At 39.6% G+C, this 24,725-nt stretch overlaps 1 protein-coding gene across 3 annotated transcripts in view; it reads right to left on the bottom strand.

Annotated features, from left to right (window-relative positions):
- Positions 1-19,182, bottom strand: part of CDON (cell adhesion associated, oncogene regulated) — a 95,160-nt gene extending 75,978 nt beyond the window's left edge. Inside the window, exon 1 of one of the 3 annotated variants that reach the window (XM_074321820.2) lies at positions 19,039-19,182. The gene's annotated coding sequence lies outside the window, so the exon portion shown is untranslated. Of the gene's footprint in view, positions 1-15,424; positions 15,613-18,653; positions 18,918-19,038 lie in introns of those variants that run through there. The other 2 variants (XM_019710508.3, XM_074321819.2) reach the window with 2 other exon arrangements.
- Positions 19,183-24,725: the final 5,543 nt, after the last annotated feature.

The raw sequence follows: 24,725 nt of genomic DNA, 5'->3' as shown, positions 1-24,725 counted from the left end.
CTTCAGTTTGCAAGCAAAGTAAGTGTTCGCTCAAAAAAAAAAAAGGCAGGAGGAAAGAAAAAAAAAGTAGGAGACTAGTTTACAATTTCATTGTAAGAACTTGGAGAGGAGGCCCCCTTACTTTATATTATACAGAAATTAGAGACATTTCCCTAGCAAACTTTCTTGCTTTGAGAAAGTGTCATCCCTATTTCAGTCAAATTATCTGTAAGGTACTAACAGAATTCTGGAAACACCATTAGAAACACATAAAACAATGGCAAAGATAGGTCTTCTCATGAAAACTCAGTATTATTATAGAAAAAGAACCATTGCTTATAAAGAAAACAGCATCACCAATTTGAAAACTAGGTATCAGGCTTTCCAAGAATTTACACTTAAAACATTTCATAACTGCACTTAATCATCTCCCCTTTCTCTCCCGAGCTTCCCTGCCAACATAAGTAAGAACACCTTAGAGTAAAGGTCCAGATGGCAGTGTGGGTATTCCAAAACATCAGGTATTATGTTGTTTATCTGAATTACATTCTTTGCTTGAACAACCTCGGGGTGCAAATAAAACATACTACTAATTAAAATAACCAACAGCAGCACTAATAAAATATCTAAGAAGCAGCTTTCATATAGAGACTCTTTAGGTGCTCACCTCCTGACCTCAGTACGTGGAACAATGGAGATGCACCTAAACTAAGTGAGGCATTTCCATTCCTGCTGGAGAAGGATGGAAAGCCAACTAAGTCTACGGCAGAGAGAACCCTACTTGATATGGATGCACCATAATCTTACAGATGGACCAACATCTAGCATGAGAAACAGCAAAGAAGCCGTAATACTCCAATATGGATAACTGTATACTGAAAATTTACTAAATCTAATCTACGGCAATGGTTCCCAGACTTTTGGATTTCAATAACCAGTAATATTTTAAAATGAAGCAAAACACCTATATGGCCCATGTAAGATTGCCAACAATTTGCCAAATAAGAATATTAACAACAACAACAAAAATAAGAACTGCCACCTACTCTCATTGTTTCATTAGAACAGGACAAAACAGTAGGCAAAAAATAATTTCAGAATAAATTTAGCTTTCGGAAACAATCACTACACGTCTTTTGGTTGGTTAGTTCTCATTTTACTCTAGACAAATATACAATCTTTATTATAAACCAGGCTATTTGGAAGACGAATGTTGAGAAACAACTGAAGACATAAGTCTTCACTCTCTTAAATCAGATTATAACAGCTCAATGCTAACACGTGCTTATAAAATAGGCTAACACGTGTCCCCTAATGGAGAATTGAACACAGATATCCCATGGCCTTTCATCCTGAATGTCAACCAACAAATCTCCCTAAATCAGCATTTCCACTCTTTTTCATATTAATGGGTTTCTGCCCCTCAAAAAGACCCAACTGGACCCAGGGTTCCATGCCTACTCCTCTTAGGAACATTCCCCTCCAAAAGAGACCAAACTTTTAGACTTTGCTACGAAACTAGGAATTTGATACTGAAGGCAAGTGACTATCAAAGTGATACAGCATTACAGAAAAACCACAGGCAAAGGTGAAAAGTTTAAATAATGGACGTTATCAAAAGGTCCTTTTAAACCTAAGGGGAAAAAAAGATACTACAGACAACACCAGAAGCACTATTACTTTGCTCACAAACAGAAATGACTCAGTAGTCTGCAAAACATTCATCATGAGTTTACCCATTCTATAGGTCTAGGACCGACAGTGGGTAAATGGAAATCTTTTTTTAGAGCTGTTAAAAGGATTTGTAGCTAAAACAAATACAGACTCTTCATACACTTATGACAGAGATACGTTACAAGGTGAAATATCAGATTTTTTTATGGTATGTTGTCATGTCTCCTGCAACATGAATTAAACTTTTGTATAGTCAAAATCATGTAACAGCAAGCTATGTCAAAACAAATCCTACCACATAGTGCCATTATTAAATGGGGCGATAATGCTCTAGGAGGAATTTTAAGTATATTTAAAGACTATCGGCCAAATTAACTGGTAGTCTATAAATTTCCTTAAAACATCAAGTAAATCTATTCCACCTCTTGCCAACACTTTTTTTTTTTAAGATTTGAATTTGGTAAATAAATATCTAAGGAAAATCAAATATATTTTGTAAGCAAACTGCCACAACACTAATTTATATATACATATGAGGTGGGTCAGTCATTCCCTGTCAGTATGACGCAATATCAGTTGGCTAATTATTTGGGTAAATAAGTAAGTTCATCTTTATGAAAATAATAAAATTAAAATCTTAAAATATTGTACAAGTATTTAAATCAAACCTACCAGAGAAAAATTCAAATGTTTTGGTCAGTAGATCTGCCATCTTTCTGCCTTGGCACAAGAGAGTAATGACACATCCACAGTGGCAATCGTGGGTCACGTGCACATGATTTGAGGAGGCGGGGCTCTACATGTAGTATGAAAAACCTTCCCAAATCATTCTGATACTCTACTCCACCCTTGCCTCTTGCTTCCACTAAGGAGGGAATAGCTTGTGTGGAAATGGATATATATTTACGTATCTTACCAAACACCCGTCTTATGAGATTAATTATTCCAAAGAATAGCTAGCTACCAATTACTAAATTTATGGGTGAAAGATTTCACATATATTATTAAATGATCCTCACAATCTTAAAGTGAGGTATTATTTCCGATTTTAAATTAGGAAACAAAAATGCAGACAGCTCCGATGGCATCCCCAAGACTCCACAGCTAATAAATGACTGGGGAGAAATTTGAATGGGTAATCCCCATTCTACACACAGCTTCTTAAACAAAAGAAAGGTCTTTTTCCGGGTTTTACAGGTGTGTTTTGACTTCATTTGAATCCACAGCCACCTCTTATTCTGCAAGGATTCTCAAACCTACCATGTTTTAGTTCTTTTTCTCTATTGTATTCTGCGGATGGATTTTTGGAGGTAGGAAAATAATTTTTTTTTTAATTTCATTGTGTTTCTGCACTGCTGAAACTCAAATTATTGTACGCTTACTCCAGATCATCAGCTAGACAAACATGCCACAAGATTTCAGTGCCCAATTTGCATTTGTGCTTTTGGATCATATCAATGACATGTACAAAGAAAGTTTTGAAACAGGTGAAAAGAAAAGTAGGAGATGTGAATTACCTTCTACATCATGGCAGCACAAGTGTGCCAAACTTGAAAAGTATGTGACACAGCAAATGATGTAACACCGCATTAGGCACACACATATAGCAAAGACCGCACATTACTATGGTTCATCAACAAAAAGTAAACATTAATACATAAATACATTTCATTGCATGGTTTCAGTTTTTCAGTATTACATATCACGGTGTACTTATATAGTGATTGACCCACAAAACATTGGACCAGTGTTTAAAAATAAGCTCATTATTAAAAACGAGTACATTATTAAAAACAAATTCATTACTAAAAACAAGTTCATTATTAAAAGTAATGTTAATCATGCTTAAAATCAAAAGAATCAAATCAAACAGACAAGCGAAATATAAAATAAGCAAAAGTATCTTTCTACTATTAAACTCAACACAACCCAAAAATTTTTTTAAAGATTATTTAAAATTTTTGAATTACATTGGTTTTGTGAATATTTGCTTTGTAAAACTGTTTTTGTTTTATTAAAAGTTTGCATCTGGTTTATTTTGTACATAATTGAGATTAATAATAAAAATTAGTTAATCAACATTAGTAGTTTATAAGAATTTTTCCCTTTGAAAAAGTCACAGTCAAGTTTTGAGTGCTAACTAACTCCCGTTTAGCAAACTACAGGATATTATCATCTCAGTAAGACATTACTTTAAACAAACATGGCTATTTCTCTGATCACACACCTTTCAAATCTGGGTTGAGAATGAGTTGGGTTGATAGGACAAGAATTACAGTTCCAAATACAAGATTCACATTCCCCAAAATCAAAAAGGTTAAAAGAATCTCATAAATGCTACCCTACTCCACAGCCACCAAGACCACCACCCCAAGAAAACTCTACAAAAGCAACACCACCAAGCTTTATCCTCTATTTTATAGGCCCCAGATGGGACATCTTACAAATCTGCATTTGTAGAGTTGTGATAATTTGTAGAGTTGTGACACAATGTTTCCATCTGCAAACATGTTCAACATCGCTACAAAAATTACTGTGCTTCCCTGAAAATCTGGATTCCAGTGATAAAAATATACTAACAGGCCACATTGTGGGATAAAAGGATAGAATTCTCAACCCATACCTAAAAAACAACAACAACAACATTTAAAACAACAAGAAAAAAATACTAAGCGTGTCCTTCCTGAAGCATTATTACTATTACTGTGAACAACAGAAGGAAACTATAGGATAAAGAGGCAGCGGTCAGCTGAAAAGGGAAGACCGTAGCCCACCATTTGTCACGTTCCAGTTCCACAACTCCGGGCTCCAGTCGTCTGGATCACCATTCTACAGACGCAAAAACTGAAGTGCAGAGAAGCTGCAACACTAGAACATGATGTTGGCTTTGACTCCAGGCACTGACTCCAAAGCTTAACCTCACTTAAATCCTTAAGATACATAACCTGAAAATTTCCAGGTTAACAAAATTCCATTTACAGAAAACGAATTCATGCTCAATTCAATCGTTTCATTAATCTAGAAACTCCATATGCTAAATATAGTTCAAATGGGGGGAGTGTCTTCTAGTCCTATACCCATTTCTACTAAGCAGCGTATGAATAAAAACAAGAAATGGTCATCTTTGGTTGAACTCAGCACTGTATGTGACTAATGATTTAAAATGTTGCCAAGAACATTTGGCACACTCCAGTGACGCACAGTATCAGTCTGCTAGTACTGAAAATGAGATAAGGAACGAAAAATACAGTGAAGTGGTCAGCAGCAACACTCAATGGCCCAAATTATTACAATTGTCTAAATCATTTTCATGTAGTTAGAAAGTGTGGACCATGAGAAAGAGGATACCTACTAAGAAGGGTTCCTGGTGGCTAACTGGGCTCAAATTTAAAAAACAGAGCCTAGCAGCCATTTCTCCCCAGGTGCCTCTTCATGCAAACCACACTTCAGAGAGAAGCCTGCACTGGACTGCCTGCATGCACTTTGTTTCTGCTCTCTGAGACAGCCCTTCTAAAGGAGTTCTCCCATCAGCATCTTCACTGACCAATCAGAGCAACACCATTCTGACCAATCAGGACAGTAGTTTTTGGACCAATCAAACTGCAAGAATTTGGAGTCCTCATTTGCATGAGGACAGGCCAGCCAATTGGGGACCAGAAGCTGGAACTCCTGTCTATATAAGTCAGGTGCCCTGTGACTCAGGGAGCACCCTTTCCCTTTCCACTGAAGACTGCACACTGTATTTCCAGACTGGAGATGTCTTGCTGGGGCAGAGTGAGCAGGTGGAACAGACCAGAGCACAGCTGAGCAGAGCTGTCTACCCAGAGAAGCACCTCGCCTTAGGGTCTCCTCACAGTGGAGCTGCTGTATCACAATTGAGATCTTTGTACTGAGGAAAGTTTTCTTCTTCACTGACCCCCAAATCGGGAATTCCTGTTGGCATTGAATCGGTGCCAAAGACCATCCAAAGATCATTGGTTGACAAAAGCAAGGGGTTGAAAATGCCTTACACCCAAGGACTTCCAGATAAGTCAATTTCATTAGAGAATGAAAATGAAATTTCTTTGTAGGTTAAAAATTCTACTAAATAGAGAACACCAAAAAAAACCAAGAAACATAATAAAATGCGAAACAAGATCTCTAAAATTTCAAGAATTTAATCACGTAAAAGCCAAATTAACCTGCTGACACAAATATTACTTTAAAGCCATTTAATTATAACCTAAAAAGCAGCATACAAATTAATACACAGTAACCACTATAGATAAAACTACATTATAGACTTGGTTTATGATTGGCAATTAGAGGTCTGAAGAAGTATTCATTCTTCTTCAGTTTTTCTTTCAAATTAAAAAAAAAAACTTACAGACAAGGCTCATCAATCATTGAGAGGGCCTGGATCTGATATTATACGAGTTCTGTCAGCCTTAATCAAATTGCTTGCCAGATCATAGATAAGTAATGATTTGCTTAGGTTCAGCAAGGCCAGAGTTTTCCTTCTGTAGTATATACATCTCCAGAGTGAAAATAAACAGCCTCACACCTCTTACTGGGAGCTGGACTCTGTTGCTATTACAACTCAGTTGCTATTACAACTCAGTCTTCACTCCAACCAAAGAAGAGGGGCAAAATTTGCCTTTAAGAATATCTATTTTTCTGTCTTCCCTTCTCATTCTGGTCATCAAACCATTTTTAAACTATTTCATTAACAATTGTTTTAACAGTTAACAATTGTTTTAATCTAGAGTGAAATAACACAAATTAGCTACCATTAAATGCATCAGCATTGGCACTTGTTTTTTTATCCAACATTATACAGTAATATAAAACATAAGAGAAATAGCTAACAATTGACAAAAGCAATACTAAAAGAATCACTTAAAACTGCAAAACTTGTATTCATTTTCTAACATCTCCAATAAATGAAAAACCACATTATGTTTCAACATCATCTGTCATGTTTTGGATACGGGGTAACATGGAACAACTGTTAAAGAACGTATCAATTTAGATTTTATATTCATTCCACAACTAAAGGCACAAATGTAAAATGAGATTTACTTCTAAAAATCCCCCTTTGCTAATTTTATAACTTTACATATAATTAGAAAGAGCTTTAAAACTTCATTTTCAGCTGGAATATACTGTTAAAGAATTTCTAAGCATCTAAGTATCTGCTCTAAAGAAACATATTAGAAAAGCAAGGGTTCCTGTGGCTAGGGGGAAAAAAAAACATCAAATGACCTCTTCAGAGGAGATTAAAAATACAAGACACCAGGAGGTCAATTTTATCTTGGGCAAAATTCACTTCAATATCTTCCATTAGGCCAATAGAATCTAGAATGTAGTTTGTGATTTAGAAATGTCCAAGACCAAAAAGGGCGGGGGAAGGGGGGGAACCTTAGAATTCAACTATTTTATTCTATTCCTAAGCACAAATGTGCAATTATAACTACACTAAAAGACTAGTTTCAAATAGCCTCCTTTTCCAATCTTTGAGAGATTTTAAAGATTACCTACTTTGAACTGTATTAAAACTCTTGTATCTGATACCAATGCTCAATCATTTATTGTCTTCATGATTTCCATTCTCATGAAAATTCCACTCTCATACAGTTAGGGCAAACAGAAAACAAAAAACACCTGTAAAACACTGCAGCGTACAAAGGACTCTATAAAAGTTATTTAAGAAATGATCATCAGAAACAGAGGGAGGGAGAAAACTCTTCTGTATATGGAATGAAAAGAACCACGGGACAGAAGATGTAATTGAACTCATGACTCCTCAGCAAGGAGCTAAGCAAGCTCAGGGAATGTGACATCCTGGACACCTCCTGTCGGTGCACAGGACACGCAGGGAGGGCAGAGCACTCTCTTCCCAATGCCCTGGAGGCACCATAAGTCGCAGGGCACGCAGACAAGGGCCCTGCTCTGCAAAAGCAATACTTCACTTCTTTGTCACCATATTATTTATTTATAAAATTGCCCAAATATACCTACTAATATTTCTCAGTGAATTAGAAAGAATTTTTATAAGCAAACAGGGATTTTGCTTATTAAATGTCAAGTGAAAGGATTTTTTCCCCCCAGAAAACTCACATTTCAACATGAAGGGGGAAAAAAACCCCTAATTGCACAAATAAAAAGACTCAAAACTCAGTTTCTCATTCCTGGATGTTGAAGACCTCGGGAGTTTGACTTGATTCCATGATCAGCTAACATCTATAACCACAACTAATTAAATATTCTGTATGCTAATTAGCTAAGAAAACATGAATCTGATCAAGCATTGAAGTCTTTGTTCACCAGGACTAAGCATTTCCTTACCTTTTCCCTAGTAATCTACCTATCTGGAAAAGAAATCCCAAAATAAGTAAAACACTGACAATTTTTCTTAAAAAGTTTCTACTGTTATTTTCACGTGGGGTGGGACACAGCCTTGACTTACAAGGTTCATATTTAAAAATCCCACTTTGGGAGTTAGCTACAAGACTCCTGTTAACACCAGTAAGATGTATGTAGTCAAATCCCTGAGCTAAAATTTATTTGATGCCACAAAACATTGATATCAAATCTCTGCACAAGCTGTACTGTATGATTAAAAACCCCACTGCGGCTGCTGTCATAGTAACAAATGTGAAATTATTTTAAGGCCTAACCACTATGACAATAGCTCTTTAAAAATGCATCCTCAAACACAAAAGAAATAACAAATAACGACAACTGTGTTTGCTAGCCTAATAGGAGACCACAGTTAACAACCCGTCTTACAATGACTCAAACTTGGCTTCAATTAGCCATGAGATTAAAAAAACAACTTTAGCTCTAAAACGGATGATGAAAACTATATGAGAGACCTATACAGGTCTATAGTCAAAACAAGAGCCCTGCAATTTCTTTTAAAAGTGAAACCCAACTGAAATACAAAATAATTTAAAACATGATGACTAGAGCTTGGAATTGGGAACTCAGGTGGGAAGTTTGATGTGTTTGTGCTTTAATTTCAAAAAGGACTTAGCCCTGAAAAAGGACTTATGCCCAATTTTCAATAAATAGGAATCAAAAGAACCAATTAAGAGATCAGAACTTTCTAATCAGATTATGACTTGAAAAAAATGTTTAAAGTCGAAGTATATATTTAAAAGTAGGTTTAAAATATATTTTAACCCATCAGAGGTAGAATCCTCCTTACTGTAGAACAAATTTTCATTTTGGATGAACAGCCAAGACTTAACATAAGAAACGATCAAATGACCTTGTTTAAGAAGATGATCACAGTAAAGTGAACCCACGACGTAAATCAGGGGAACAACATTATAGTAAGACTTCAGTGCCGTCCTATTCAGGAGTTTAGTAACCTATGAAGAACTATACAAATATCTTCTCAGTATTCAGTAGTCCCCAAATCTGCTGGTACTACCGCTCAGATGCCTGGGCACCAAACTGAAATCCTGGTAGACGAGCTGCCATTAAATCACGGTAACATCTACCAATCTAATTTCACAAGAGTGAACAATTTAAAACAGGCAAGAGGAGGCACTATATTCAGTCAAATAGATTTGATTGGTAATACGATGTTATTTTACTGGTGTTTATAAAGAGGAATAATAGCAGCTTTCCTACCAAACTGTACTGTCACATTCATAATTACATTCAGACACTCACGCTCACAGGACCACCTTATAAGTCAATCATCAAACTTTCTCAACATATTGCAAGGTAAGTACTGTGTTTCCCCGAAAATAAGACCTAGCCTGACCATCAGCTCTAATGCGTCTTTTGGAGCAAAAATTAATATATCACTCGGTCTTATTTTAATATAAGACCAGGTCTAATATAATATAATACAATACAATACCGGGTCTTTATAACATAATATAATATAGTATAATATAATATCAGGTCTAATATAATACTGGTCTTACATTAAATTTTGCTCCAAAAGGCGCATTAGAGCTGATGGTCCGGGTAGGTCTTATTTTCGGGGAGACATAGTAATATCAAGCCACAACGATGAAGTTTAACTCCATTTTACAGCTAAGCATTCTTCATACTCACTCTTGTACTCTCAGAGTCACCAATCTGAGAGGAACAGTTTAAATTACTGAAATGGAGGTAAGTGATAAGCAGTATGTCCGCTCTGGCTGAAACGACGTTCCCTCTCTAATTCTTACTGCCTGTTAGTCACTGTGTTGTTATTTTGTTATACACACGCCCTGAGACCAAAACCATGAAAATAAGCCAAAACAAATGGGCAAGAAAAATGTCTTCTTCCTAGCTTATGATGCTATTTTTCTTTTTATTGGAATATAAGAGGCTGCCAAGTTCTGATGTCACTGCAGTAACTTTATAGCCTGATAAAAGTAGTATTTTGTCCATGAAACATTCGTCCCCCTTGCCAGTTTTACCTCTAACCAGGCAATGTGTACAATTACTCACTGAACAGATATCAAATTAGAGTAAAATAGAAAATACTAATGACTTTTAGTCTGATACCATAAAAAGCCACTGTCAGAAATTTCCCTGGCAAGAGACAGAAGCCAGAACGTACTTTTTAGTCCCTATATATCCAGGAGAACTCCTGCAATACTGTTTTTGAAAACAAACACATAAAACATGACATCAGCTCTCTAGAGACCTGATAATGTTGCACAGAACAAAAATACACATTTTAAATATATAAAATCATTCAAATATTAGCCAAGCATTCCAGTAATATGTGACAACAGATGTCCTAGTATCTTCAACATTTAACTATTTTTTTTATCTATAGATTTCTTTAATCTTCACTATCTGAAGCTGTGGCATACCTAAACTTGACATGGAGTCACTGATTTCACTGGATTTTTAAGAGAATTGAGTTTTGAAATCATCCACGGACCTAGAGGAGACAGTGAAGCATTTTGCTACTCAGTGTGGTCCACCGAGAGTCATTAATATTACCGGAAACCTATTAGAAAGGGAGAATCTCGGGATTCACCCCAGACCTACTGATCAGTATCTGCGTTTTAACATCCCACTAGAAATTCAAATGCACATTAAAATTTGAGAATCACTGCTTTAGCACTGATACCTTCAGGACATTTGGGTGTTTCGTATTGTTAGGCACAGTGCAAGGAAAAGGGTGAGAGGAATGATGGCATCTAGGTGGAAATCAGGTTGTCCTTAAGGACTGAGCTAAGGCTGAGACAGACACGTAAACAGTATCAGCCTCGCCTGAGGGACAGAAGGCCAGGTGTCGTCAAGGATGGCAGAAGCACCAGGTACCCTGTGTGCCCTACTGAAGACCTGGGCTTTCATCAGTGAGCAATTCATGGCCTTTGGATAAATCAATTTTAAGAGCAGTTACATGATCCGATTTCTGTTTTAAGAAGATCATGACTCTGGCAAAATGTAGGAAAATGATGATTTGAAAGGGAGAAAACCAAGACTGGAGACAGGGAGATGAGGCAGTAACACTTGAAGCAGGAGTGACAAAGATTGTTTCGTCTCACATTCTCAATCTCCTCTCACCCCTCTCCCAAACTTTGAAAAAGAGGCTAGAAGGGTACAGTAATAGTAACAGAAAAGAGATAAGAGAAACCTTCCCATAGGTTACTGGGAGGGTACAGAGGGTTATATGTGTATACGTAAATAGAAAACTGCTTTGTAAAATAGAGAAAATATTGTTTTGGTGATTCAGGATCCTATACTCCCTTTAATCCTTCTAAATATCAATGAACATGAATTGACATATATTTACAGATACAAGATGTGCATGTACATTGTTAAATAACGGTGGTCCCCAGAATACAGTTTCACTGCTTGGATAAGTCACTGATAATAGGCTTTCTCCCCTCATGAGTTATTTCTCGCGCTCGAAATTCAAGTGTAGAAAAGCTTGGATGAGGAGAGAAGGTAGACAGACAAGAGGTGCATTTATTAATTTGTACTTCACTATATAATTTGTTGTAGGGGTGAATAAATAACTGGGTCAACAGATGGCTTCAAGTAAATTCTCAGATGTGTACCTATATAGAAAGTGAACAAACACTATACTTGTAAAGTGTTACCATTTCTGATACCGATACACTTAGAACATTGGAAAAACATAGAAAGAATCTTTTACATTTACTTGGCAATGATAAACTAAGAATTATATTTAAAGTGAAAGAGCCGGCAAGTAGAATCAGTGAACTTTATACTAGGGTTGGTTTGAGAAAATCTATTTATCCAATGGCTGTTCAGAACTTTTTAACACATTTTCTCCCTCCAAAATCATGTATGTGGTAGTTACGTAGCATAGCTACCCCATAAAACTTATTTCCAGGAGTACTTAGTACCCTTCCTTAGCCCAAGGAAGAGACAGATCCTTTCCACAAAATCTTTTGCAAATGTCACTAGAACATGTCTAGTAATGAGGAGCTCACACCCCTTCAAAAGAACATTTTCTATCATGAGGCAGCTCTATTTGTCAGACAGTTCTTCCTTGGTTTAGACAAAATCTGCATCTTGTGAGTGCCCCTCTGGAACAAAAGATGCATCACATATCACTATTTCAAGTTTCCCTCCCCCACTGAAATCTTGGCGACCGGTGGTCTGATTTAAAAAGAAAAGGGGATAACGTGGCCCTCTGGAGCGCAGGGGAACCCACCCCTGCACGTGGCCGTCTGTGATGAATGCGCTTGTGTCAAGGAGCTATGAATAATAGATTTAATAACATTACAAATGCTGAAAATACAATGTCTCTGGAGAGTCAAGTGACTTGTGTCCAAGCAGAACATCCAGAAAATTCTTCACCAACATTTCCAACAACAGAAATGTCATTAACCTCAACCACGGCCGCCTCCAAAATTTAAACAAACACTTCTGGTGCATCAACATCATCCTGTGTTCTTGTTTCATTGTTTGGGGAAATAAATTTTATTCAGCATATTAGGAAATTTCAGTAATACAAATAGAAATTATAAACATATAGGCCTGGCCTGATAGCAACTGTTAAGGTTAGTAGCCTACATAAGTGTGCGAGCCAGTTCTTTAAAATTTTCTTGTAGTGTAACAACATCCTAGCTCCATTTTCTTCCATTTGGGGAGGATTTTTCCCCCAAAATAACACTGTGGTTTTCTTCTTCTTCTAAAAGAATATTACACTAATGCTGGTAATGGTCACTTCAGTACAATTAGAAGGATTGATTATTGCACTAAATCCTAGAAATGAAGGACACCTTAGATGGTCCTTCTGTATCTTGAGGCTCCCTTCCTTCCTCTCTAAAAACAAAAAAAATAAAAGGAATGCAGTTATCAAAGGATTTGGTTTATGGAATTGTAACTAAAGGTTATTAACCTTTAACCCATTTTTTATGTATAAAAATAAGGTCAAGGTTATTTTTCTAAGCTAGCCATTGGGATATGATTTTATTTTTTTTTTTTTAAGGAGGGCGCAGTTCACAGTGGCCCATGCGGGATCAAACTGGCACTGGCAACCTTGGTGTTATCAGCACCGCGCTCTAATCAACTGAGCTAACCGGCCACCCCAGGATCTGATTTTCTAATAATTTAGGAAGAAGTGGTGTTATTTCTTCCCCAATGACCATGTACCCAGTGTACCAATAAAATGAACTACTACGAATTTCAAAACACACACACAAAAGATGCCACAACAATTTAAAATGCATGAATTACTATAATACATGATAACACAGATGATGAATCTCACAGGTATAATGAGCCAGATATAAAAAGAGTACACACCGGATGAGTCCATTTTTATAAAGTTCAAAACCAGGCAAAACTCATCTCTGGTGAAAAGCAGTCTATAGTCAGAATAGTTGCTGCTTGCTGGGCATAGTGGGGCTGTCTGGGAAGGGGCAACAAGGAGCCTTCTGAGGTGAAGGAAACGTTCTAGATCTTGATCTGGGTAATGGTGACCACACATATGTGCACAGGTGAAACTTCATCTGGCTGTCCACTTAGTGTACATTCAACGTACCCTTGTGTACATTTTTATATTATACCTCAACTGAAAAAAAATGCAACACATTGTTTCCAAGTGCCTTTTAAGTTTCAATTGCAAAATTAAGAAAACTGTAACACACTACAACTACAGTTACATATGCCCACACTACTAACTTCTGAGAATTCCTCATTATTTAATACTTCAAAGAAATCACTTCTGGATCAAAGTAATATACCAATGTACAGGAGAAGTTACCAAAAATGCCAGCAGCTAACATTCACAGAGGTCTTACCATATGCCAAGCGCTTTACTTCCATTATCCCCTGGATTTCCCCCCCTACAACAGTGGTAAGAGATACTACCATGTTTCCCCGAAAATAAGACCTAACCGGAAAATAAACCCTAGCATGATTTTTCAGGATGACATCCCCTGAACATAAGCCCTAATACACCTTTTGGAGCAAAAATTAATATAAGACCCGGTCTTATTTTCAGGGAAATACAGTACTGCTATTATCCCCATTTTGCAGAGGTGAAAACCAAGGCTTAGGTCAAGATCACTGCCCAAGCTCACATAAATAAAAAGAGGTGAGCCAGTCTGTAACACGAATAGCTGAGGAGCAAGCTAAAGGTCAACTTAATTCTACTTGTATTAGGGTAATATAAAAATAAAACCAACCACACAATTCCAAACAACAGAACAGAAGCAGAATAATATACAACGTAAGTTCAACACTACAACCTGGTTGTTGTTGTTTTTTTCTCCTAAGTAAGGTGTAAGGAAGTTCACCGTTCCTTAATTCTATGATTGAAAGATACATCACTGGCTCTCAAGAACTGAAGTCCCTACTCACATTTCAACTGATTCATAGAACAAAATGTTCTTTGGGGCAGTTTTTTATTATCTGTGGCCATCAAAATACATCACACAGCAAAACAACTGAACAACTGGGAACCAAGACAGGCACAATGGTAACTTCAGTGTTTACTCCAATTCATTCGCAAGTCCTTTCAGTTTGGCCATACTAGTAGAAGGCATGCCCGGGATTAAGGTGGAAAGAAATTAAACACAGTCTCTAAAAGGCTTCTTTATTTTCTAAACACACTGTATTGTGCGAAGAATTCGGTAGAGGACTACATGATTATAGGATGGAAAGAACTGTGATACACAACATGATTTTAATCAGGAACAAAATATCAAATTAACCATCAAATAAACTACTGCGTTCGGCATTGGTTGAAAACTACAAGCACTGGAATTCAGATTCATGGTTAACAGAAGATGAAAATCAATTAACTACACCATCCGATTCAGAACTGCTCTTCCTTGAAAAGTACTCAAGAAACAAACAGGGCTAATATTCTGAAAAACGTATCCAAAAATTATTTGGGGCAGGGGAGGTGAGGTAGAGGAAGGAAGATACACTATTGTTTCTCAAAAATTTTGCTCCGAAGATTTTTACAGAATATTTTTGGTAGATATATTTTCACTTACTTGTGCCTGCTAGCAAGTCTGCAAAGCAATGCCTTAAAAAATGCTAAAAATAGAAAGAATTCTTTAAAAGACAACAGAAAAGAGACATACCCTAAATGAATTTAAATTCTACAATAACGTAACAAAAGCACAATAAAATCATATAAAAACAAAAGCGTAAACTAAAATATGCCTCTTCAAACAAGCATTTCACCTCTGCAAAAACGATTTGCTTCACATAAAAGTCAGATTTTGCTCTCAGTTTAAAAAGGTACTGAAACAATACATCAGCCTTTACAGGCAAGACCAAACCGTAACACAATTTTACATATTTATCAAAAGATCATTCAGAGAACACTTACCAAGTCTGTAACGTGTATATGCTTGTGCTTCGGAGGGAAAGCAAGGAGTGACTTTCTGTATTAACAGCGGCGTACACTTCAGCACTAAAAACACACCACCACAGTCCTGCCTGTAAGAAAGTCCTGACTAACAATCTGCCTTTGGGTTGGGCTCTTCTTTTACAAGATAAGCTGTTAAGTCATGCCTTGATTTTAGATCTGCTAACATATGGAGTCTTCTAATGTAGCCTCTCCCCGCCCCCCTCCCACTACTCCCCCCTCACCACTCTGCTCCACTCCCTCTGCACACATACACATACACACACACAAAAAAGGCACTGCAGGGCAGAAATTCCTCAGGTGCTCGCTAATGGAATTCCCAGGGTCTTGGAGCCGCTTCGGGGATCAAGAGATCTCATAGCCCCTGCTGGGGTAAGGAGCAGCGAGTCTGTTCCATTTAATCAAATACAGAATGAATTTTCAGCTCTATTCACTAGCTTGTCTCCAGGGCTCTCAAAAGGCACCAGGCAGCTAGAATCACACACATGTGGCTCTTTTAGGCAAGTATAATTAGTTTGATTTTAAAAAGCCACATTAATAATATCACCTCAGGACCATTATTCAAGAGACAGATGACAATGATACTGTATGTTTTAAGCCTGACAATGAGGGAAAGAGCACAAACAATGAGGGAAAACTTGAAGGATTAAAAAAAGAAAATCAACAAACCAGTTTTTCATTTAATTGTAATCTAATATTTTTAAAGCAACATTAAGTATACTCCATATACCTAATTTTAATTGAAAAGAATCAAGTAAAGCCCTCCTCTCCATTCTCTTGACAGTGAATTAGTATACCACATACACAACAAAAATTTATAAATGAAATGTTTATAAATAAATGGAATGTTTAAACACAATATAAAATTTTAAATAAAAACAAAACATTCTCTAATTCCAAGTAAACAAAATTTCTTGGAAAAAAATCACCAATCAAAAACTGTAAACTCAAGTCCTTCAAAGCAATCTACTTAGCAACCAGACTCCAAATTCTCTTTCTAATCTAGTTAGTTGCTAGTAAGGGGTAAGACCGTCATCTACCTAAAGACTACCTGGTGGACAGCTCATCTACTCTTCTGATGTGTCTGTCTTATCTACGCTTCTACTTAGTACAAACTGCTAATAACAAGGCAACAGCTACTGTAATTACATGTTATAAATAACAAATTTGTCAATTAGTTATTTTTAATTTCCTATCCCCAGGATGATTTCATTATGATAATGTTGAATTCCTGAAATTATTCCCCCAGGATTTTACTTAGAAACAATCACCAAATTTTAGTCTACATGTTTGCAAAAGAAACATTTCTAGAGAAGAAAAATGTTACTTCAACTTTTATTTTCACAAAACCATAAAGTCATCTAGGAAGTCATGAAAGCATAAGGGCTAAGTGGAAAAATAAGAGGAAAGCACCAGAACTAGTGAACAAATTTTACCTGACCTCTTTAGAGCAAAGCCCTATGACAGAAATTCCTATTCCTACACAAAGCCTTCACCTATATATACACCTTGCTGAACTTGGGATGGGGGTGGGGGGAGTCCTATCTTAAAGAGCGCTTAATTCCTTTCAAGCAACGTCAAACCACCTGCAAAGGAGGCAAGGAGTAAGACTGATGCAGGAGCCAAACTACACAGGCTAGGTCAGTGTGTTCCAAGTCCTAAGGGCTCTTTGTACCTCCCCGCCTGAGAGTAGAGCTGTTTAAGTACTTTCCACAGAAGAGGAGGTTGATGAGAAACATAGCAATCAATCAAAGCATCCCAAGTGAGTTACTACACAAACAATAGCACAGTACCTCTAGTAACTGATGTTCCTGGTTGACTACACTATTCAAACAAAGGCAGATTTCCCAAATATGATATCCGAGTTTTTGCATGAAAGCTAAACAATATACAGTTGTGTGTTTCTTACAGAAATATAAACGTTTCTGCTCTATACACTGCCAGACACACACCCAGGGCACGTCTTTACAAAATGAAACAGGTTTTCTCCATCCTTCCCGTATAACTTAAGTATGAGGCAGTTTATGTCAAGATGTGCATAACAGAAACTATGGTATTTGGTGCCTCTCTGGGTTCTTAAGAATGCTTTCTAGTTAAGCACTAATTTAAAATTTCCACAAATTTTCTTAAGTTTCCTTTCATCTTGTCCAAAAGTTGAAGTACCCCCCCCATTTTCAGCTAAAATCAACTACTCAAAAAAAAAAAAAAATATGAGCTCTAAATAAACAGCATGAGCTCTAAAATGTAATCGAATGTTTAGAATTATACTGAGAATAAACCCATTTCATTCCCCAGCCCCCTCCCACCGCCTGCTCCCAGACACTGTCCATTAGGTATGCCAAGTGTCAGTCAGTTGGGAGTCTGAGGTTTATGGTATCAGTGAGGCGTGGAATCAAAATTTGGCCTCTTTCACCTTTACTGGCCAGGGACCTGAGAATAAATTTCATGTTACCTTTTGGTCCAGCCTTCTGTTTCTCAAGGTATCTGATTTAGGACACAGAGGCTGCCTTTCTGTTAATGACGTTTCCCTCAATCCTAGATCTCGGTTGGAAAGCAGCCTGCCCTTAAAGCACCTGCCACCCTCTGTAGTCCTGGCCAGGAAAGGCAAGCATTCCGGAGAAGGGCTCCTTTTGGAGAGCCTTCCACCTGACTTGATGGGGTTCAGGGGAACAATGAAGGGAAGGCGAGAGTCCCTCTACCTCCTTCAGTGATTTATGACTGAAATTCCTATATGTGAAGAAAAAAACAACAAAGGTCTGGAAGCTGCAGGCTGAAATAAATAGCGAGCTGCAATGTGTTTAGAAATGATAATGCAACCCACAGAAGGCTTCAAGCAGGAAAATGCACTCCCTGGGGCTGGGAAGCCGGAGCGTCTGTGACGGCAGAGAAAGATACATTGTGCAGGACGTTTCTCCTGCTCTCCCCACATAAATCACCGTCCCGCGGGCGCCCTGCGGGTGGAAGCTGAGGGGCGGGGACCCCACTCCCTGGGGACGTGCGGGCGCCCCCGCTCCCCGCCAGGCTCGTCCCACCTGCCCAGCGCGTCCCTGTCACTGACTCTCCATCCGCCCCCGCGGGGCGGCCCAGAGTCTCCGGACCTCGCTTGAACCCCGGACCCCGCGACCCCGGGCCCGCCGACCGCCCGCCCCGACCGCCCATACCCCGACCCCGAGGCGGGACCACCCCGCACCTCTCGGCGGGCCGGCGGAGCCCCCAGACCTCCTGCGGCAGCCGGCTCCCAGAGCCGCCCCAGGTCATCCCGCGCGGGCGGCTACCGCGGCTGCTGTGATCCGAGGGGCCTCCACGCGCCGGGCGGGGGCGGGGCGGGGGCGCGGGTCCCCGCTCTCCTTGCGCCGAGCCGCGTAGCCGGGACTCGGGGGAGGGGGCGGGGCGGAGTCACGGGGCGCGCCCCCGCGGCCGTGCCTCCCCGCCCAGGCCCAGGCGCGCGGGCGCGTAACCCGGCGGCGCGGGGACGCGGAGCAGCAGGGAGCTCAGGGGAGCGCGCCACGAGGCCTCCCCGCCCCGCCAGAGAGTGCGCGCGCAGCCGCCAGATCAGCGGCGGGGACGGGTCGTACCAATCTGCGAGGGGGCACCCTGTGCAGAGCCAGTCCCCGTCCTGTTGTCTCCAGGAAAGGCATTCCAGAAAAGCAGAGCGCAGTCCTTGCTTTGGTTTAGGGCAGGTGAGGAGGAGCTGCCTCAGCACTCACGGAGGTTGCCACAAGGCCTGCACTCACTCTCTCCTCCCCTTAACTTCCCCGGAGAGGCTGCAATTCTAGCCGTCCACGATGGTCCGCAGGTCCCCAGGTGCCCCGCCCAGGCCCCGCCCAGGCCCCGCCCCCAAGTTCTCGGAGGCGTCTACAGTCCGTCTGTCCCAGGATCCCTTACCTGTTGTCTACCTCATGGTTTTAGCTTCCTGCCGCTGTGGTTCCTTTACTTTTTAAGCGCTTTCGGTGTTTAGTTTCCTGCGCAGTTTCACCTGATTGCCCAACCCACTCTCGTGCATTCAGAATCACGCCAGCTGCCAAATTTCTCAGAGACGGAGGGAGGCTCTGTCCTGGTGAAACCACGGTGGCCTTTGGCCCCAGAGTCTGACCAACGTGTCTTTGGGCTTGCCCCAAGTTATTTGATCTCACTGAACTTCAGTTTAAACAAAAAAAGAAAAAAATAATTTCTATTTAAAAGGTTGTCGTGAAGCATATGCATGGTACTGTGGAGGCGCAAAAAAAAAAAGCTTTGCTCCCACCTTCTAAATTCTTCTCACTGGGCTAATAATCAAGTTTAACAGAGACAGATTAACAGAAGGAAATGTCCAAAGTTTATTAGGGATGTACATGCAGGGGTGCCATAAGATAGGAGACCAGTAGCACATTGGGCAATTGAGGTTTATATGCCATTCTGGACCAAGGAAAAGGGGGGCGGGGGTCCGGGATTTCAAAGCGAAAGCTGGTAATTCACAGGTGGACACCATGTGGTAAACAAGTTCTTGCTGGACAACCCAGAACAATAGGACACAAAAGGAAGTTCAACAAACAAGTTTTGCTCGATTTCTTCCTATCTGCCCCACTTAATTCATATGTGCTAAGGTGAATCTGCTATGGTGACCATGCTGAGGTTCCTTTCCTGAAGGGGGTTTTTCTATGTGAATTTCTTTAGGCAAGAAGGGGGAGCGTCAAAGATTCTGAGTCTTTTCTTTCTTTCTTTTTCCTTAATAACCAGCTTAAAATCAATATCCCGAAAGATATATTTTGGGGTGGCAAAACTTTGGTGTCCTTCAATACTTAGTGTAAAGCACCTGCCACTCACTAAGTGGGCATTCGAGGACTGTGAGTGTGACAATAATTATTGCTATTAGCAGTCCCTTTTTTTTTTAGGAGGGCACAGCTCACAGTGGCCCACGTGGGGACTGAACCAGCAACCTTGGTGTTATTAGCACCGCGCTCTAACTAACTGAACTAACCAGCCACCACCAGCAGTTCATTTTTTTAATCATCATTATTTACTGTTAGTTTAACTACCAAAGGGGCCCTACTGATACTTGAAGTTCAAAAACACTCAGTATTGAACTTCAGGAGAAATATGTCCTCTGCCTTTTTACTTGATTTTCACAAAGAAATGTTTTGACAGTGTGGTAGCATTCAAACAGTTTAACTTTCTGCTTTAGGTAGATCCAGGGTCTTTGTGAAAGCATTAGGTCCTAAGAAAGAGTATAGGAGGGAAAAAAGGAACTCTTACTCTAGCTTGTTCTCCATTGTTCTACTTTTCAGTTATCCAAACTGAGAATCTGTTTGTTCTTAACAAAGTATAGAAGATGATTTTTCATTCAGCAAATAAGATATCCTATAAACACTGAAGTTTTCGCTGTAATGAGAGTTGTGTGTCAATAGAAGGGAAGCCTGCAGGCTTCTTGTGGCACTCTGGAAGAATCCTAACAGTCCCCTACCACAGCAGCGCTGCTACAGGCACTTCCAGGTTCCTCTCTTAGGGCCCCATTGACTCTGGGCACCCCCAAAGCTCACAATACCATTTGAGTGTCATTATACCTATTGTTATTCATAATCAAACCTGAGAAATAATCACAATATTTGTTGATATTTATTATTCCCTTTCTGCCTTGTTTTTTCCAGGTGCAACATAATTTTTTATTAATAAATCGTTTTATTTGTTTAACATTTACTCTAAAAGTATTTGTTGAGTACCTGCTCTGTGCCACTGCCAGGCAAAAAGGTACAAAGAGAAATACGACACAGTCCCGAGCTTCCAAGAGCCCACATGCTAATTGTGACACAGGCACATCAATGGGTAAGTGCACTGAGACATCTGTGCGAAGAATGGGGAGCCGTGGGAGCACAAGGGTAGTGTTTCTAACCTTGCCTGGAGTTTGAGGGTTGGGGAGAGCAGTTTGTCAAGGAAGCCTTCCCAAAGGAAATGGTCCATAAACAAAGCCTTAAAGGACAGTAGGAGTTGGCCAGGTAAAGGTCAAGGAGTGAAAGGATGGTCTAGGCAGAGGGAACATTATGAATAAAGACATACAGGCAAGAAATAAGCAAGTTTTTCTTTCTGATTGAGGTGTAAGGGGCCAGGCAGGGGTTGGTAAGTGAAGGCAGTGCAGAAAGAAGCTGAAGTGAGATCACAGATGGTCATGCATGTTGTGCCAAGACGCTGTGACTTTTTCCTGTGGGCAGTGGAGAGCCAATGCAGAGTTTTAAGTGGGAGTATGGTACGGTCAGATTTGTGTTTAGAAAGATCACCTAGCAGCAGTGTTGAGGATAGATTTAAGGGAGCCAAGCCTGAAGTCAAAAAGTTTGGAAGCTTCTGAAACAGTCCTTGAAGTCCAGTTGAATCAAGAGACGTAACTAGGACAATAGCAGTAAGGACAGAAATGAGAGGGGAAATTCCAGAAAAAAGAAAAAAAAAAAGGGAGTTGAACTTGGAAACTGATTGTATGTGAAGGTAAAGAAAAGAGAGGACGTAAGGATGACATCAGCCTTCTAGCTTGAGTGGGTGGTGATCACACTTTTTACCCTCCTAGTACCTGGGAAGAAAGTAATGCTTTGCAGGAGATACAGGTTTTAGAGGAACAGTGATGTGTTCAATGTTAAACCTTTTGAATTTGAGGTACCTGTGGAACCTACAAGTACAGGTGTCCACTAGATAAATCAGTCCATGCCAGAGATACAGATTTGAAAATCAGCAACATAGAGTAGTACTTACACAAAGGAAGTAGAAGCGATCCTTCAGGGAAAATATGGAACCCTAGAAAGTTATAGCCAAGGATGGCTCTCTAAAACTCCAATAATAAAACACCTCAGTTGTCCTGATAAATTTAGAGGGAAGATTGTTTACTGAACTCAAGGTATAGAATTTGAAAAGGATGCTTGGGGAACGGTCATTAGGAAAAAGTAAGGGTTGAAAGTTGAAAATCAGTCTCAGGATTGATGAGTGATCGTGAGGGCGTGGCTGAGGTTAAAGATCATGAAATTGTAATGATGGAGTCAGCATGATTATGTCATTTTTCTCCATCAAAATTTAACCACTCAAGTGAAGACGAAAAGCATAATGCTGATCCAAATTTGGAGTTTTGATGGGGGGGGTGCAAGAGGGAGAATAATGCATGGTGTTGTTAACACAATGATTTCAATCATCAATTATAGATTCCAGGCTGTGAGTTGGAAAAGAATGATAGACTGGACCCAAATGACAGAGGAAAGACAAGGAGAGACAAGGAGTGTTCTGTGAGATTAAAGCTCAGTTGTTACAGATCGAGGAGTGAAGAAGCCCAGAGGTCTTTGCTGATGATCATTTCCAAAGTGAAATAGTCCCAGGTAACGAATAGGTCTAGCATGCCAGTGGATGCTGGTGGGTGAAGGAGGGTAGAGATTAAGGTCATCAGAATTTATGGAATTAGGGGCTACTGCGGCTTGAGAGATGGGTAGGCTTTGAAGGGACTGAGAGGATGGTAAGAGAAAAACCATGAGCCATGTGCCCAAGGCCACAGTGACCAGGTGGGACACTAAGTGACAAAGGGCGTATGTTCAATGCATTTTAGGACTGAATTGGTGTTTTTATAATACCAAACATACGTTAAAACGGGTCCTCCAAGAATAACATGATAGGCTGAGTAGAGTCAAACAGACCTGTATCAAATTGATTTCACCTCATATGACTGTCAAATTACTTAAACTCCTGGAGTCTTGATTTCATCATTTGTAAAATAGGGATGATACTAATACTTTATATAGGGATGGTAATATGACCTACTTTAATTGGGTTGCTGTGAGGATTAACTGAGATGATACAGATCCAGCACTTAATATAGGACTTGGCTCATAGCAAACACTGAATAAAAGTCAGAAATAATAATAATAATAACAATAATGCTTATATAGTACTTGCTATATGCCAAGTATTGTATTTATGGTAGAAACTCAAATCTTATTGTCTGGATTTGATACCAATGTTATGGGCCTCTGAAATATTCTTGGGCTACAAATGATCTAATAGACAAATGTCAATCAAATAGTGTCCCTTTTAGGCCGGCCCGGTGGCTCAGGCGGTTGGAGCTCCATGCTCCTAACTCCAAAGGCTGCCAGTTCGATTCCCACATGGGCCAGTGGGCTCTCAACCACAAGGTTGACAGTTCAATTCCTCGAGTCCCGCAAGGGATGGTGGGCTCCGCCCCCTGCAACTAAGATTGAACACAGCACCTTGAGTTGAGCTGCCGCTGAGCTGCCGCTGAGCTGCCGCTGAGCTCCCGGATGGCTCAGTTTGTTGGAGCTTGTCCTCTCAACCACAAGGTTGCCGATTTGACTCCCGCAAGGGATGGTGGGCTGTGCCCCCTGAAACTAGTAAAGGCAACTGGACCTGGAGCTGAGCTGCGCCCTCCACAACCAAGACTGAAAGGACAACAACTTGAAGCTGAACCGCACCCTCCACAATTAAGATTGAAAGGACAACAAATTGACTTGGAAAAAAAAAGTCCTGGAAGTACACACTGTTCCCCAATAAAGTCCTGTTCCCCTTCCACAATAAAATCTTAAAAAAAAAAAAAAAATAGTGTCCCTTTTAGCAACAACGAGGGTGGTCAAAGTGGATCATCACCAAGCTGGCTCATTATGGGAAGGTTTTCCACTAAACTGTGATTTCACATGTTTTATTTTTGGTCACGGCTTTGGATTTTATTGTATCTTATCTACTAAGAAAAAACATTAATCAATGTAAACTGAAAAAGGGAAGGGAAAATGACCATCTAAAAGTCAATTGGTTTAGGGTGTTACATTTTTTACTTTCTGCTACAGGTTCCAAAGTTCAAAACAACAACTAAACCCCCACAATCAATTGCACCCAGAGGGCTAAACAATAGCAGAAGTCATTTGTCTCCATTTGGATGATTTCCAAATTTATACAACAAAGTGCCCGTCAAATATGCAGGAAGTTCTGATTATTTATGATGTAATTTAATATTGACATGTTATTAAATGACCTGACCCTCCTCCAAGCCTTTGGAATTTTATATATCGACTGCAGGATAACTGTCCTCCCAAAGCTGGAAGGTTGGTAATCAACAGCTTTCCTCTTGCAAGATTTATTTTCTTCAAATAGAAATTCCAATAGGTTGACTGTATCCTCACTGTCTTGTCCATTTCCTGAATGTGTGCAAGAGGATTTCACGGAGAGGGAGATTTCTATGGCCTTTTTTATGCTGAACAGGCTAAGCTCCAGAGACTCACTGCCTAAACCCATTACACACAGCTCATCTAATTCT

The sequence above is a fragment of the Rhinolophus sinicus genome, chromosome 9 (genome assembly GCF_057876585.1).
Source record: "Rhinolophus sinicus isolate RSI-liver-muscle chromosome 9, RSI-T2T, whole genome shotgun sequence".
In the NCBI taxonomy this organism is placed as follows: domain Eukaryota; kingdom Metazoa; phylum Chordata; class Mammalia; order Chiroptera; family Rhinolophidae; genus Rhinolophus; species Rhinolophus sinicus.
The sequence above is the reverse complement of the archived record's forward strand: the minus strand, read 5'-3'. Positions and strand labels throughout refer to the sequence as shown.